At 41.3% G+C, this 17,400-nt stretch overlaps 1 protein-coding gene across 7 annotated transcripts in view; it reads left to right on the top strand.

The window, feature by feature from the left end:
- LOC149852094 (uncharacterized) overlaps window positions 1–17,400 on the top strand; it is a 62,386-nt gene that overhangs the window by 31,662 nt on the left and 13,324 nt on the right. For 6 of the 7 annotated variants that reach the window (XR_016439454.1, XR_016439455.1, XR_016439453.1 and 3 more), the window contains 2 exons: window positions 10,519–10,628; window positions 13,666–13,862. The gene's annotated coding sequence lies outside the window, so the exon portion shown is untranslated. The remainder of the gene's footprint in view (window positions 1–10,518; window positions 10,629–13,665; window positions 13,863–17,400) is intronic. The other variant, XR_016439456.1, reaches the window with a different exon arrangement.

Raw genomic sequence — 17,400 nt, forward strand, 5'->3', positions numbered from 1 at the left:
ATCAGGAATGATGATTTTTATTGTAGTCCTTATAGCTTGTTTGAGAGATGATGCATTTAAATAGCAGGTGGGTGTGTGCTTATGGTACTAAGCACTGTACAAACATACGCCTCTTTGCTATTCTTTCTGGAGGCTGAGTCCAGGTATTGCTGTCATAGATATCAGAAAGAGTAGCCAAAAGAAAGGAAAAGAAACACTGGGGAATAAAAGTGGATTTGAAAGAGAAGAAATCTACATTTCAATGCAAATACTTTCAAGCCATTTCAAATAAGAGTCCGAGAGAAATAATTACAAAGTTTGGAAAGAAAGAACGTTAGCTTTGATATCTTTCTCTTCTATGAAGCAATTAAAATAAGCAATTTTTCAAATACTAAGCAGAAAATTACTAATGGCTGAACCCAAATGCTTTCATTTCCTTCTTGGGGCTTTTATTCCTCTAAAAAAAGACCAAAAAAAAAGGGAAGGTGGTTTTCCAGATAGATTAACGCATAAAGCAGTCACTAGCTGAATGTCATAAAAACTACAGCAGCATAGAATAGCGGAGATTAAGAGCCAGATTTAAATCATGCAACAGTCCAGTTAATATCAATGTCTAATTAAGAAATGCATAAGAAGTCTGTAATGTTGATTTGATGGAGAAAAACTTTAATAGGGTTCCTTTTGGAATTTTCCATTTCAGTTGCTGTTGTATACTTTTAATGGCTGTCCTACCCAGTCTTTTGTGTTAGCAGGAATCATCCTCAAATTAAAATCAAGGCCTAAAATGGAACACAGGTAGACACATTAGCTCGTCTAGCGAGCAGTCTTGTGAGCTCCTGCTGACATTGTAGTACCAATTAGGAAACGAATCTCTTCAAGTCTGGTGTGGAAAAATTATTTGCCGTACACTTTTAAATAATATAATACGAACCCATTTCCTCACTTTTTCTAATCCTGCCAAAATCCCAGTTAATTCATACATTAAAAAAACTGGGAGCTATTAATTACTCTACTTAATTGGTAAGCTTTTCTATAAAGATATATACTAGCACGATGAAGAGGTGGAGTTTCCCATTGCTGACAACAGGATTTGGAGCACCCAGTTCCCTGTTATCGTCAAGGAATGTATCACAGGGTAATTCAGTCTCTTAAACCTCTTGATAGGTGCGGTTCTTGCAGTACCCACAAATAATGACGGATGTTTGGCCCACAACTATGGATACAGCTTTTAGAGATGAGCCTTGAAAGGCGATGGTCTACTGAAATGGTTAAACTATGGGGTACTGCATAACTAGGGTCTCGTGCACTAATCCACATAGCAAAGAGTGGGGGAGGACTGGCACTGGATTAAAACAGCAGTGTTATTTGTTGCTGCCACTTTTGTTTTTGTCCCAACATATCCAGAGGGAATTCTCTCAAGGGTCCAGGAGGACTGCAAACTCAAAATAACCCCTGTGACCTCAGGAGCAAGCACACTAGGGAGTCGTTTTAGAGTTCATTAGAACACATTAAACATTGACCATGGTAAAACACCACACATTATTCCCTCTGTCTCTCTCGTCCCTTCCAATACACAGTCTCTCCAGAGACCTTTCAGGATTATATCATTAAACTCTGCCCCTTCACTTAGCAAATAAAAAGGAGAAAAGAATGGAGAAAAAATTAGAGCAACATACAACATTGTAAGTCCTACAGCCTGGTCACCATTACTGCTGGAGGCATTGTTGTCTAAATCCACTGTCGGTATAGGGCCATATAAATCAACATGAATAGATCACTTTAAAAAGTGATACCATGCCATGGCGGTTATGATCAGCTGAGGGTCTTTCAGCTAACAGCCCCTTGATCGAAATGAGTGGGGGTTACTGGCATGGCATTCTTGATGAGCATTTCCAGTTCAATCACTTTCCCTGTCTTGGGTCTAACAAACTCCCAGTTTTATGACCTTCAGGACACGAGGCAAATTGGTCGGGTTTTTTTCCTCCTCAGCTTTGCATGAATTGGGAGCAGTGGTAAGGAAAGATATTTTTAACAGGTGCTCAGAATAAAGCACTGCCTTTAGAAGTGATTTTGAGGGCAAGTTTTGACATACTTGTACAATTCTTTTAAATCAAAACAGGTATCTGAGCCTTTTAGCAATAATACATGAGAGCTAAGTAAATATTGGGGGGGATCCCCCAAACTGCTCAGCTTCCAGACTTCTTTAACTCCATTCACTGCTACCAACTGGATAAGGAAACAGTCTTCTTTCCTGTGCAAAGATATGTATTCCCTAGAGCTTACTCAAATGATGTTCCAGCCTTTTTGCATGGATTCCCAGTGAAAAGATTAAGATAAATCAATATATCAGGTACCTAGTGACAGTAAATCTCAGCATACATTCTCAGTAGGACGGCAGTAAAGCACTGGAACGGGCTGCCCAGAGAGGTGGTGGGATCTCCATCCTTGGAGATTTTCAAGACCCGGCTAGACAAAGCCTTGGCTGGGATCATCTAACTGGGTCTGGTCCTGCTTTGAGCAGAGGGTTGGACTAGATGTGACCTCCTGAGGCCCCTTCCAACCCTCATTTTCTATGAGTCTAACACTGAATTGTCCAGAGGACAATGTAAGCCAGATAATGATGCAAAGGAAAAATGAGAGGTAACTCCATGGAGTACATGAGGACATGATATGGGATGTGAAAGTGGAGATTTTCATGGACCAATCTACTTTGTATATTTGTCAAGAGACCCACAATGCTTAGTTTGGGTAAAAGAGGGAAAAAAGTAATTTTAGTGATATTGTGCAGTGATATGGAATAATCTTCTGCCTTACAATAGATCATAGTTTCATAGTTTCTAGGGTCGGAAGGGACCTGAGCAGATCATCTAGTCCGACCTCCTGCCATGGCAGGAAAGAGTACTGGGGTCAAACGACCCCAGCAAGATGTTCATCCAACCTCCTCTTAAACACCCCCAGGGTAGGAGCCTGCATCAGTTCTACCTTGACGCAGCTTTCCACTACTGTTATTCCATTACCTGTCTTCAATTTTGTTCTCTCTCCTTCATCTTTCTTTCATTTATACCTTCCTTGTCTTGTCTGCATCCATGCCTCCTCTTCTCATCATACACCCCCTCTCATTCCCAGCTATACAGAGCTTGCAATACGGCTTTCCATCTTTGTATGCATGTACATCTGTTTCTATTTTAAACTCCTCTGGACAGGGACTTGTGTTTATAGAGTGCTTAGTGCTGGACCATGGCTGGTGGGTCCTGCTCCTGACTTGGGTCTTTGCGTGGCCTCACAACAGGAGGAGCAGAGGTTCTCAGTTCTCTTTTGTGGCAGAGTTTATAAATTGCAACTGGAAATGCACGTCCACCCCTTTCCATTGTAATGCCACACTTACATTTGAGGAGGCACCGGCTACACTGGAAAATGAAACAACCCATTCCAAAAAACTTGGCTTTATCCTGGAGCAACAAATTCAAGGGGTGAAGGAATAACTTAGCTTTTATGCACAAATGCAACTTAACCTCTCTGGTGGGAGGGCCAGTCAGGGTGCTAGTTTTAAGGACTGGAATATGTTCCATCACCTTCTTTGACTTTTCAAATAAGATAATAGCCCTACCAGTTCCCGTTTCCATGTAGGAATACCCCCATGCAGCTTCTACTGGAGTCCCAGGCAGGTTGGAGTGGTTGCCATCAGTTGATCACTGTACAGCTGGCAGGAAGAGATGAAACTGCTCATTTCCATCTGTGACATTTCTCAGCCAGGAAGAAAGCTACAAGGCATCTGACTGTATGCTGGGAGGCATCAGAGCAGCCACCTGTTAGAGAGCCTGATGAAGAAAATTTGGTAAAATGTAGAGCTGCGAAGGACTGCTGGGAGTGAAATAAACTGATAAAGGAGAAGGGGATTGTGCCGTCTTACTACCATCCACAATTTGCAGCTCTCAGATGAGGTCAGGACCCATGAGGACACAAACAAATACAATCTTATATGTGAAGCAGATTACGAGACATGCATTGGAGGTGTGGATAGCACAGATCACTACTAGTCAGAGCACTGAAGAGACTCCACTGTTAAAAAAGGGATTTTCAACATTGGAAGTCCATGTGGCCCCATTAGCAATGCTATTGTTATTAGTCAGAATATAGCACCTTAAAGGGTGTTGTTATTTTTGGACTTTCTACCCCTGTCATTTGTAACCGTCTATCAGAGAAGGTAGACCCGCCTGACTTTGATGGGGAAAGTCACAGAACTTTTGAGTCTGTTACAAGGAAACCACTTTTCCCCACACCAGTAGTTTTCAACCATTTTTTCATTCGTGGACCCTAAAAAATTTCATATGGAGGTGCGGACCCCTTTGGACAGTTTGAATGGAGGTGTGGACCCCCCTGAATTGCAAGTGTGGGTAGTCACGTAATTTTTATTGACCACAATCATCTTTCACAGGCCCCTTAAACAGTCTGCAGACCACAGATGGAAAACCAGTGTCTTATATTAATAGCAAGAGTCAGGTCAACCCAAAACAAAGATTAGGGGACAAATTAAGAGCTCAGGAAAATCATCAAAAATCCAGAGACTGAGGAAATATTTATGGTAGTACCCAGAAGACCAAGTGGGCTTGCATAGAACAAGTACAGTATGAACTGAATCAAATATTTTTCAGTATCAATTAAATTTAAAGGGGTACCCAGGTTTTAATCTCAGCAACACATTTGCCAAAGGAAAAAAGACCTCTTTGAGGTGAGCATCTTTTAAATGTGCATACGTAGCTCATGGGAATGAAACTGATGTAATCTTTGAGTGTTTCAGTTATTATTTCTTTCACATTAAAGCAGGATTATGGGCAAGGTGTGAAGCAGATTTGCACCTCTCTCTTTGGTTGCAGTTAGTCCAAAAGCCAGGCTGGCACTTCTACTGCTTAAACGTTCAACAACATTTTCACACGGTCAGTGTGAGTTACAGGCATTGCATACTTTTTTCACAGTTCTCTTGGTGCCCGCGTGAAAATTAAATATGCAAGGAAAAGGCCTGATTTTCAGCCCCTAAGTCATTATGCATATGTGCCCTTCTGCTCACTGACTTTGCACACAGAACTGCATCTGTGCAGGTAAATCACCAGTGTGGCTAGATAACTGGCCTTACAGATATCTGTGTGTGAACTGTGGATTGGTGTCCCCCCCAGTGAACAACACAGCTGCCACACCTGGCTTTATACTGGACAAGCCAGAATATCTCTTCACTTTCATAAAAAGCAGCTATATTCATATTGAAACGAGCAGCACTGCACTTTGAGGATGGTCACGCACATAGGAGGCTATAAATCAGACATAGCAGAGTTAGTAGACAGAGCACTAGACTGGGACATGGGATAACTTGGTTTTATTCCTGGCTCCAAAACTGACAAACTGTAAGTCAGCCTGTGTTTGATTCTCCTTTTAGTCTTTTCCCATTGTGGCTATGATGTTTTCAAAAGCACTTAAACGAGTTAAGGAGCACAAGTCTGAATGTGGAGACATGCTCCCAATGCAGGCATTTTTCTGCACCACATTTAAACTTGGTTCTCTTGGGCAAGGACTCTCTTATGCGTCTAATGTAGCACCCAGGTGGGGATAGTTCATGTTCAGGTAGACTGTTATGCCTGAGTAACATCCGCCATAATGACAACTGGTGAGTCTGTAGTTGTTGGCCCTGTATGCCAAGTACTTTACTATTCCAGAACGCATAGTGTTTGCTTGTATTCTTTTGTTGTCATGCGTGTGTATACTTTATAATTAAAAAAAAAAAAAAGGTTAAGGAATCTGAACACAAATTCAAATTCTTTGCAATATAAAGACAGGAAGTAGGAAGCACTATATTAAAAAGGCTGCTAATTGCTTTACTTTGTTAGTCTGATACTGCAAATTGCTAATTTGTTATGCCCCACTACCTGGATTTTAATGTCAAAATGACTGTCAGAAGTACAACCAAACAACTTGCAACAGAGTCAGTTCATCATGACTAAAGCATCCGGACTAGAGGCGTGCAGAACGGGCTGTATTTGATTCAGATTTGGATTTAGCCTGAACCAGGGATAGTGATGCGATTCATTGATTCGGATCATTGTCCCCGATTTGATTCGGCTGAATCTGAAGATTCGATGCTGATTCGGAGAATCAGTGATTTGGCCATAGACACAGCTTTAAATGTTTTTTTTTTTTTTTTTTTTTTTTTACATACCTTGAGGTACTAGTGCAGCTCGTGACTGCTGAGATGCTGGGGCGCATGGAGCATCCCACAGGAGTGCAGGGGGGTCCCCTGCATGCTTGGCAGTGATCCTGGAAGTGGTCCACTTCTGGGTCCACCAGCGAGCATGCAGGGGGGCCCCCCCCACACCCCTCCCAGCTCAGTGATCGGCCCCGGGGGGCCCTGGGTGCCCTCAGACCCAGGAGGCATCAGTCGCCGAGCCAGAGGGGCATGGGGGCCCCCCTGAACTCTCCCTGGTGGCCCTGGAAATGGACTGGAAGTGCTTCTGGTCCACTTCTGGGCCTGCTGCCAAGTGTGCGGGGTTGCTCCTTGTGCTTCTGTGGGGTGCTCCATGTGCCCCAGCCTTGCAGCATTCACGAGCCACCTGCTATCTAGACGTATGTGGAAAAAACATTTCAAGCTGCATCTACATCCAAATCATTGAATCTTTCTGAATCTCTCCGAATCAATTCAGAGAGATCAAAGGGTCTTCTGATTCGATTTAGATTTGGCAATTTGGCCACCAAATCAGGCCGAATCTCTGCCGAATTGAATCAGAGACTGAAGCTTTGCACTGCCCTAATCGGAGAATCTACCCGTCCCCTTACCTCCCTCACTTGTAAACATTTGTGTCTTGTTTTCAATGAGTATTTGTCTGTCTGGATGAAACATCTAAACAGTGGTGTTTGTTATCTTTTTCTCAGTAAAGGACCATAATATTCTGTACTTGCTCTTGGGGAAGGTACTTACATTCCACATAGGGCACTGTGGCCAGTATAATTCACTGAAAAACAAATGTGGGCAAAACAGGCTCCAAACCTTGCTATTTGATATTCTTCATGCTTTTTAAATCTAAATATTTATGTAAGGTATCATATTAACTAATCTTTTTAACAATCCTGGTAAACTACTATTACCTCTAATAGATCCCTGCAGAAGTGAGCCCCTAACAGGTCATTCATAAGCTGATGTGGCTTTTTAAACTGTTCTCCATTGTAAATATTTGGCCTCTTAATGTCATCAAGATTCCAGTTGTTCTGGAATTATAGGACATTGTGAACAGATGCCGCCAATCTGCATGCAATCTCTGCGGCTTTATTATATCTATAGCTTTATTATATCCCGTCCCTTACTCTTCTTTATTTATAACTAAATCTTCCACGTTTTCTTCATTCCTATTCATACAGAACTACAACCTTGAGCCAGAAAGCCTTAGATATTTGTTGTTGTTCTTCTGTGGATCTTTTATATTTCCAGTATGCTCTTTTTGGGCTAAGGTGATCAACACTGACAACTCAGTTTTTGGGATGAGTATTCAGATCAAAATAGATGGGTCAGGCCATCAGCTAGTGTAAAAATCAAATTTAATCTATTGAGAGGGCTGGGACATATGGCTTAGGGGGAGAGGCTGAAGGAACTGGGCTTATTTAATCTGCAGAAGAGAAGATTGAGGGGGGATTTAATAGCAGCCTTCAACTACCTGAAGGGGGGTTCAAAGAGGACGGAGCTGAATTGTTCTTAGTGGTGGCAGGTAACAAAACAAGGAGCAATGTGGTCTTAAGTTGCAGCAAGGGAAGTTTAGGTTAGATATTAGGAAAAACTCTCTCACTAGGAGGGTAGTAAGGCACTGGAGCAGGTTACCCGGAGAGGTTGTGGACTCTCCATCTTTGGAGGTTTTTAAGACCCCAGCTAGACAAAGCCTTGGCTGGGATGATCTAGTTGATGGTCCTGTTTTGAGTAGGGGGTTCAACTGGATGACCCGGCAGCCCTTCCAACCCTAATTTTCTACGCTTCTATTTCCCTCAGCTAAGCACTTCGCCCCAAAATGCTATCAACATTTTTATTATAGTATTTTTTTTAACATGCCAAAGCAACATCCCTTCACCCTTGTAAACTGAGACTATTCCTTCTAAGATGCATGTTGTCTTTTTTTGCTTGAAACCAAAGAGGAATTTGCTTACTATTGATGCAAATAATGGTTTCAGTCCAACTAGCCTCTGGGTAAATATTCTCATGCACGTCAAACTTTCAGTCTGGGAACCTGAACAATTGTATGTAATGTATACCTAATGTCTTAGAAGGTGATTTCATTGCAAACAAGTTGTTAAAACGAATCCAGCCTTTCAGAACTTCAGGCATTGCACATTGTAGGAAGTCAATGGTAGGACACATACCTTGGGACATTTTTTTCATTATCACTTGAGATTCCCAAGTCCTAAGACTGAAGCATGCATTTCTTTGGGAAAACCTGTTAAAGGTATAGCATATCAGGCAAAGAGATCAGATTTATAGTCCTCTTTCAAATGCTTTTCACAAGGAATAAAAGAAACACTTCCCGTATGGGAAAGTAGCTCCAGGTACTTTCAAAAACAGAGAAAAGTTTGCGACTGCAAAAAGTGCTAAGCCAGTTCTAATGTTAAAGAAATGATAGCTTTGTGATTGTCAATGTGGTTTATCCATCTAAATGGGTATTGAATTAAGAGGTGTCCGTCTCCTCCAGAACACACACCACCAATTCAGTGTAGAAAACTTCCTAATGTTTCATCAGACTAATTCCATTACCTTCCTAATAGAAATTACATTTGTTTCCTTGGGCTGTGAAATATAGACATAATAAACCCATGAAAAGAAGAGAAAAAATAGTGATATTGATTTTCTAAGGATGAGATAACCCAGAATAATTGGGTTCGAAGCACATCTGAACATAATGCATTCTGGAATTTTTAAGAAAGCTTAAACTTTTTGAAGTCTGCCTTCTGTTTAGATTTTCCTTTTTATTTCCACTTTGCTTAATTATAAGGAACATACAGAGAACTCGCATGGTTTTTCGCTTCTGTTGAAACATGCATTTTCTAAGATTGTTCTGCTCAGTTTTGTGTTAACCCTTAAGCTGCTGGTCTTGTTCAGGTATTGTAAAGCTTGGGCAGGGTGTAGGGGTGGTTGTGTGTATATACTTGCCTTGTCTACCACGTACACAGCTGGTGCAACAATATCTTTTAGTTACTCAGATCTGGTCTTTGAAGCCACAAGTGAAAACTAACTCATTTGTGTCATGTTCAGTTTACTAGAAAAGTTAGTAGGAAGCTGGGCCAATTGCTACTGATAGTCTGAAATGGAAAGTATTTAAATCTCTTATTAGAAGCTAAATTTCTCTGAAGTCAATTTTCTGACTGCTGTCTAAAATGGTCTTAATTACAGTTTAAGCCAGCATCCATTTTCCATAATAGGAATGGTTCTACATGGTCAAATATACATTCAAAAGTGAGCATCCACTGAAGTAAGTGAAGGATGTGTTTCTCTCTCTCTCTCTAGTATACTTTTAAAGTACACTAATTTATGGCAAAAATAATTTAGTAAAGTGAAGAAAGTTGTCTCATCATCATGATCAGTATGCCGAGTTATACCAGGGAAGGATGGATATAGGCCTTTGGTTATTAGCATTAGGTATTTATATTCAGCAGCTATAGTATCATTTTTGGCTCTAATAGACATTTGCCTTTTTTAAACACAAATAGTCTGTTTGGATTGATTTCTTGGCATGTTTTTTCAGCATAATATTGATTTGTTGAATATATCAGACACTGTTTCTAGTAATCTGAGTTGCCCTGAAGAGTTCAATCCCTGCCCACTGAAAGCAGTAGGAGTCCTTCCATTAATTTCAATAATTGTTGGACCAGATGAGTAGTTTGGAAATATTCAAAAGAATATGCAATTTAAAACATCCCAGAACAACAATGGGGTTTCTTTTATGCCTGCATTCATTACATGATTGTTAAAATTCATTGCCAATGTTTTTTTTAAGCATATGGGCTGGATGCAAAGTCTATTGAAGTCAAGGAGAATCTTTCAATTGTATTAGCCCATTTATCTGTTGTCACCTACTACATAATGTTAGCCAGGGTTTCTTATTGACATCTTTACACTTGAGTAAAGACTTACTGCCCAGACCTCCTTGTGGAAGAGAACCTTCCAATGAGACTTAACTTGAAACTTTTACAGGACTAGCAATGGGGGTTTAATGCCCAGTAGAAAGATCTAAAAAAAAAATGAAACCTATGTTGCATTAGTACATTGACCCAGAAATGATAAATACACTACGGAAGGGTTACTAATGAGTCATGAATTTCTTTATAATTGTTTCCACATTTGGAATAGTTCTTGTTGAAATCATCTGGAAGACCACTGTAGTCAGTGGGAGTTTTGATATTGATTATACAACAGCAGGATCAAGCCCATAGCATCTGATCTATACTGTAACAATACCATGTGTGGTCAAGGGCTTTGTTTTGTTCATGGGATTAAGTGATTTTTTTTCTCTTTCTTTTAAGCTATTCTACTCTGCTCCTCCTCCATTTTAAGGTAAAATAATGAAGAAATGAAGAAGGAAGCTTTCTCGAGTTTACAGCAGAAATAAAGCCAAAAAAACAAGGACAGGAAGGTAAAGTACAACCCATTACAGAGTTCCCACTCAAGTAACAGAGAACAGTAAACTCTATTAAACTATACTGTAGCTCTCTCTCTCTCTCATGGACTCAGTTGTCCATAGTGTATTCTGTGTCGTAATAATGCAAATTAAATACGCATTTTTATAATTGCCTCCATTAAAATGATCTATTAATGTTTTAAGGCTCCAACACTTATGGCGAGATTCTAATTGCACGAGGTTGCCACTGGCAGATTTTAAAGATCTGCTTGATCTTCAGGATATTTATGCCTTTGGGATTATTTTATTGTAAGAAATTAACTTTTGCAAAAGGCTTATTTCTAGCACTAGAAAAAAGTTGGTAATAACTATTGGCCTTTGAAGGTGGTCTTATGGAACTATTCCTGGTAAGATCAGATTAAAAACGCATTTAATTTTAACCCAACTGGTAAACCAAAGTATAAATTATATGATTATTTACTTGGTCTTCTCTCTCAGCAAGAAGTCTGTTCAGAAAAATAGGCTTAGTAGACTTCCTGGACAGACCAGGAAGCCAAAAAGGAGAATAAAGCCATCCATGATATTTCTTACCAAGGGTTGTGTACATTTCCATTCTCTGTGTTGCTATATACACTTTCTTTGTCACATGTCTATCAATACATAAGACCACCAATAAATGGAAAGCAAGGATAGTCATCATTCTGGAGTAAAAAAGCAAGGGATCATATGTATGCTTATAATGGTAGTAGATTGGTCAGACAAAGTAAAAAGAAAGGCAATTGCAGCACAGCTGAAACAGCTGGAAATTTTTACACGCAAAAGGATATGGCCAATTGCACCGAGACAATCTGCACTTGTGGCAATAGCTCCAACCCCAAGCTTCGTCCCTCAGCATGATTTGCACTCATGTGGTGTAAACACTTCTCAATCTGAACTGTGCACTTTTTGCCTGCAAGTCCTAAAGTTGGAGATGACCAAGCCCCCCTGCTCCTCTCCACACATCTGCCAGCTGCTCCCCGCTCTTCATCAGTCCCCTCTCCCAATTCCCATGAGCCGTTGGCAGCCTGCTCATGGTTTTGGCCACAGTTTAACGTGACAGATATTCAGAGGTGCAAGCTCAGGCAGGTGGGATCATTATGAATATGAAGTTTGATTAAATTCTCAAAGAAAGGAAATGGTCAGTTCCAAATCTAAATACTTTTCAAAGGAATTGAAGTCTAGAACTGTGGTCAGGGCACATTAGATTTTAACTGACTGGCTCAAAGCATATTTTCTACTAAGAAAAGGAATGATACGGGGTCTGGAATCCGACTGATCACGTGGCGTATGCTCAGCCGGTCAGTGAATCAGAGGAGACATGATAACTTCAGCTAAGTGACAAATCTCACCTAATTGCCTCAGGCCTTTAAAGCACTCTGTGCAATGCTGCATTTGGATTGCTGCTCATGTGTGGAATAAAAGGACAAAATTCAATAGCATTACAGAGAAATTAGTCAACCCAACTTTTCTTTATTGGAAACAGATAATTTTTCAATAGTAGCTATTTTACAGGTAATGGTCATTTTTGATGAAACGATTGAATTAAAGCAAGATTGAATCTCGATTAAAAAATTGAACCAGATTTCAAAATTGTAAGAAATGTGCCATTTTGACATTTTCGGTGAATTTGTTTTGAAATTGTATTTAAATTTCAGACTAACGCTGTTAAAAATAAAGGGGTCAAAACTGAAATGAAACACTCTGAATTAATTACCAGAGACACAGTATGATTTTTTTTTAAAGGATTATATCAGCGTGTGAAAATGGGGATAGAAAAGAAATATTAGAATTTACAAAGAAAATAATTTGAGAAAGTTTTTGCAACGCAACACCAAAACCAACATTGCTCACCACGTCTAGAAATCAGCATAAAATATGATGCAAATATCACTACTACAAAATTATTGTAAAATACCTATATTATTGTAAAAATCACCACGGCAGATTTGGAGTATTTCTAGTTTTAACAAGCATGGTTTATATTCACTTCTAGGGACAAGGCTTCTTATTAAGCCTGGACCACAGATGATTTGTTGGTCAGATACCAGAGGAAGGAATTAAGAAGTTAGTGTTGCAGGCTGAAAACTGTGACAAGTTGTTGCTGGCGGTTTTGGTGAAAAATTGTTTCACAAACAATCCTAGAAAATCCCCCCCAAAATAAGTAGGGGTGAGAAACAGTGTCAAAGGCCTTCTTAAAGTCTAGCATCCTGGCATGCTCTCTGAGCTGTGGGGGCTCCCCCTCTGCTCCCTGGATGCAGCTCTGGAAATGGGAGAGGGAACTGATGAAGAGTGGGGAGCAGCTGGCAGATGTGTGGAGAGGAGCAGGGAGGCTTGGTCATGTCCAACTTTGGGACTTGCAGGCAAAAAGTGCACAGTTCAGATTGAGAAGTGTTTACACCACATGAGTGCCATCATGCTAAGGGACAAAGCTTGGGGTTGGAGCTATTGCCACAAGTGCGGGTTCTCTCGGTGCAACTGGCCATATCCTTTCACATGTAAAAACTTCCAGCTGTTTCAACCGTGCTGCTATTGCTTTTCTTTTTGCCTTGTCTGACCAATCTACTACCATTATAAGCACATGTGCGATCCCCTTGCTTTTTCACTCCAAAAGAATGACTATCCTTGTCTTCCATTTAGTGGTGGGCTGTTGCTGTGAACCAGTTGCATTAAAACCAATTGAACTGTAGCAGCGCTCCATTGTCCTATTGCCTCAAGTTTCATCCAGAATATTAACACTTTGGTTACAAATTCCAAGCCATCTAAAAGTTGCCGATCCGCTCATTTCCCCAGCTGAACCACTCTTATAGGAGAACCATTTCATTCAAATATTCTAATCTGCCTTGTGACCCTTCACTTTTAACAGAAATGTTTTAAATGTTTGGTGGGGGGGAGGAGGGAAGTGAGCGGGTGAGCTTCGGCTCATAACTGCAAGATAGCTGTTGCCAACTTTGGGTGGACTCAAAGTGCTTTGCAAGTCTTCCCTCTCCTTTCCCTCCCTCTTTACTTTTTCCAGCACCTGTCATTCCTGATTTGCAACATCACCTGTTGTTCCAACGCTAGGCTTCTCTAGACCAGCAACTGGAGCAAAGCACAGAAATGCATGCTTGTCATTGAAGTGAGAGGAGAAGAAGGAAGAGGAGAATGATAAGATCGTCGCCTGCAGCACTTTGTTTATGAGAACATCCTTCCAGTGATATATGTCTGCACCAGGTGAAAGTATTGTGTCACCCCTAACATATTTTAAATGCCAGGGCTGTCATGCAGGATGACAATGATGAACAAGTTTAAACAAAATACGGCATTGTATCCATGTACAGACCATGTTAGTTTTTAAAGGTTTGCCCCGGTAGTATTGCTTGATAAAATGTTTCCTAACTGTGCTGGCATCTTCCCTAGCAGAACCTCGTCTCACACTATCTTCAACTAAATCAACTTGCCTGAACTGCATGTGAATCAACACTGTTAGTCATATATACCTATACATATCTAGCACAGCTTCTCTATCTAATAAGGCCTCCATTACCAAAATACCTCTACCATCATCTCTCCTCGCAGCCCCTTCATGAGGTAGGGAAGCGCTATTATTTTAAGACCCACAGAGAAGTTCAGTAACCTTCCCAAGGTCACATAAATTGTGTGGCATGGCTGGAAAGCAAACTCAGGTCTCCGACTAGTATCCTGCCACTAAAGCATCTTTCCTATCTCTTGCCTATATTGCTTTCACCTTTCCTCTACCATGCTTTCATGGAAAGGGTGGAGAGTTGGTCCCATCCTGCAAAGCACTTAGTTTTGAATTAGAGGCACTGTTATTCATACTTTCACTGTGCTACATTTTCTTTGCTTGCCTCTTTACCAGTGGTGATACACAGGCCAAAACAATTAAACAGGCATCTGTGGAACTATACGCTGGATCCTTTCTAACTTCATATTAGCTTTCCATCAAGATTTCTATTGTCTCTTAAACTATTGGCTCAGTAGTTAGAACAGATTGATAGTGGGTCATTGAAGATTAAAAGTATTGATGGCTTTCTTGAAAATTGGCAAGAGACCTATCACTAAAGTACACCCAATTTCAGGCAGTCTTATTCTGTTTGTAAATGTATTTAAGAGAACTTGAGGGTGATTAGAAACGCAGAGCCAGAAATGGATCAAACCTTTGCATGACTCAAAAGATGTTGCTCCTGTTTGAACTAGACACATGGGTTGCGTCCAAATGAGCGTGCATCTGCGGGGATGCAGACCTGTCTGCAGTGCCGTAAATGCCACACATGGAGGCATTCATTGTACTGCTAATTTGCAGTGTGGCAGGGGTTTTTGACACCGGAAGATCCCAGTGTGAAAAAAAAAACCGTGACAGATAAAAGCAAGGTGGTGCAAGTAGAGGCAGTGTGCGCTGCCCAAAACGAGAGCCTGGTGGGCTACAGCTACACTCTGGTTATCAGCCAGGGTCTGCTCACCCGATTTGCCACCGCTGGAGTCCCGGGAGGCCCCCAGGACCCCACGAGGCTGCTGGGGCTAGCCCAGGTGCTGGCTTCAACCTCTCCTACCTCGCCCCTGGCAACCCGCTGAGCACCAGAGCGCACGTGCAGGGGTGCTTCCCAGGGACAACTAGCAGTGACACATTTGTGCCACTGCTAGTTGTTCCCACGGCGCGCATGTTCCCACTCATGGGGATGCGCCCATTCGGTTTGCTTTCAGCATTATAAACAATTTATGGACCAAACTACCCTCTTGATGGCAATTTCTTTACAACTAGTTTCCTCATGGAAAAAAGGCATTTGTGCCACTACCACTGGTGTAATGTTTTTACAAAACACGACTCATTTTCTCAGATTAACGTCTGGAATGGACTCTCTAGGACAGTCTGCCACAAGTAACATAGACTATAAGAAGCGAATACGCTAGCTCGCTGCTCAAATTTAGGTGAAAGTGGTTTGGTGGCAAGGAAAAAGAAAAAAGCAAAGGAGTGAAGCTATGGCTACGCGTGTCAGATGGGGTGTTTATACACGAGCTCCAGGAGGTGTGGGGGAGATGCACTAATTAAAGCGCCTGGAGCATCATGTGTATCAATGTCCCCCACCCTGAACAATGGCAGCGGGGTGCTTGGTACTAAAGCTTGAACAAGGTTTAGTTTAAAGAGCCCTGCTGCCAATTTTCAGGGTGGGGACACTGACACAAATGACACCGGAGGCTGCTGGAGCATGGTAATTCCCACGCTCCAGCAGACTCGGTTAATCAGGTCTGCTCTGATGCACTGGATTTACAGTGTGTCAGAGCAGTCTTCCTACATGTGTATAGGAGCCAATGATGTTCAAGGCTTAAAGAGCACAGAGGTTTATGTTTGAACTCAGGAACCTGCTGTATGCATCATTTAATGCAATGCTAGTGATGATGTTAGTACTGAGAAAAAACCATAGTCAGATTGTCTCTGGTTTGACACCCGAGGTTATCAACCATCCAAGCTCTTCAACTAAAATCCCGCGCGACCTTTGCAACACTCTTTACTTCAGTTTTCCCATCTGTAAAATGGAGAGAATACCCTTGCAGGGTGATTAGGAAGGCTAGTCAATTCATGGTTACAATGTTTCTTGAAAACAGAAGCATCAGGTCAGCATTTACATCCTGTAACTAAAGATTTGTTTTAAAAAGAAGAACACTAATTTTTGTTTAGACACACCCAAGGAGTGCTTTGCTTAAGGTAAGGCTTCAGGCCCATACACTGCATATTTAAGAAATAGTTTACTTCTGAACCAGCAAATGCACTACACAAAGCAGCTATTATTTATGCATTCCTGCATACATGGCAAGGTGAAAATAATAGAATAAACATCATATACTTCATTATGATATCGGTTTACACTTCCAGGGTACACAAAAAGAGGCCATTTCATCAAGCTAATTGCCTGAAAGTAAAAGAGAGAGAACTTTAGCTATTAGTCTATTATGGGGCTTTTTTCTTAATCACAAATAGGGGCCGTGTGTCCCCAGGGGGATGTGTATTCTAATTTACAATTGAACTACAGATCAGAGCAATCAATCTTGTGCAGCACTTTTACAGTGTAATTGCTGCAACATAACAAATAAAAAAAAGCAGCCTAAGTTGGGTTTCAGCTTGAGGTGGAGATATTTACCAGGCATTGGTTCAGGGTGGGAGGGAGAAAGAGGGAGAGAATGAGAGGCAGAGAAAAAAAGAGAGACGCCACAGCCATGAATATGCAATGAGGGCTCATTAGTGCCCCAGTGTTGCCATGACGAATGGCATTATCCCTAGACTGGTGCAGCCTAAACATGAATTTTATAACGACCCATTTATCATGACTTGTCATGGATTTCTTTACTGTACTTTCCACTGGCTCACACACCTTTCACCATTATTACCTTCGAATCCCTTTCTTTTATGATTATTTTATTTGGTATCGATTCCCATCCTCTCAAGAGAAAGCACTTACAGCCAGGAATGCACTGGCATTTGCAGATTGGGAATGCTAGTCAAAGTGGAAGAACCCTTGCAAAATAAGTAGGTGGGCTTCGTTCCACTTCCTGGTGGACAAGTGCTGTTGTTGTCACAAATATCGGCGCTCGCTAGCAGCCCTGTCGGTTAACTCAGCAGAACGGCTCGAATTGGATGAGCATGGAGACAACCGGCTTCTCACTCCTGGCGGGTGTGATGGATTAATCAGTCCTCTTGCCCTAGGCCTAGACTAAAACTGGTCCTCCCATTAGGCCACACCACCTTTGTGCAGGGGAT

The sequence above is a fragment of the Crocodylus siamensis genome, chromosome 15, assembly GCF_052110815.1.
Source record: "Crocodylus siamensis isolate JL-2025a chromosome 15, ASM5211081v1, whole genome shotgun sequence".
NCBI lineage: Eukaryota > Metazoa > Chordata > Crocodylia > Crocodylidae > Crocodylus > Crocodylus siamensis.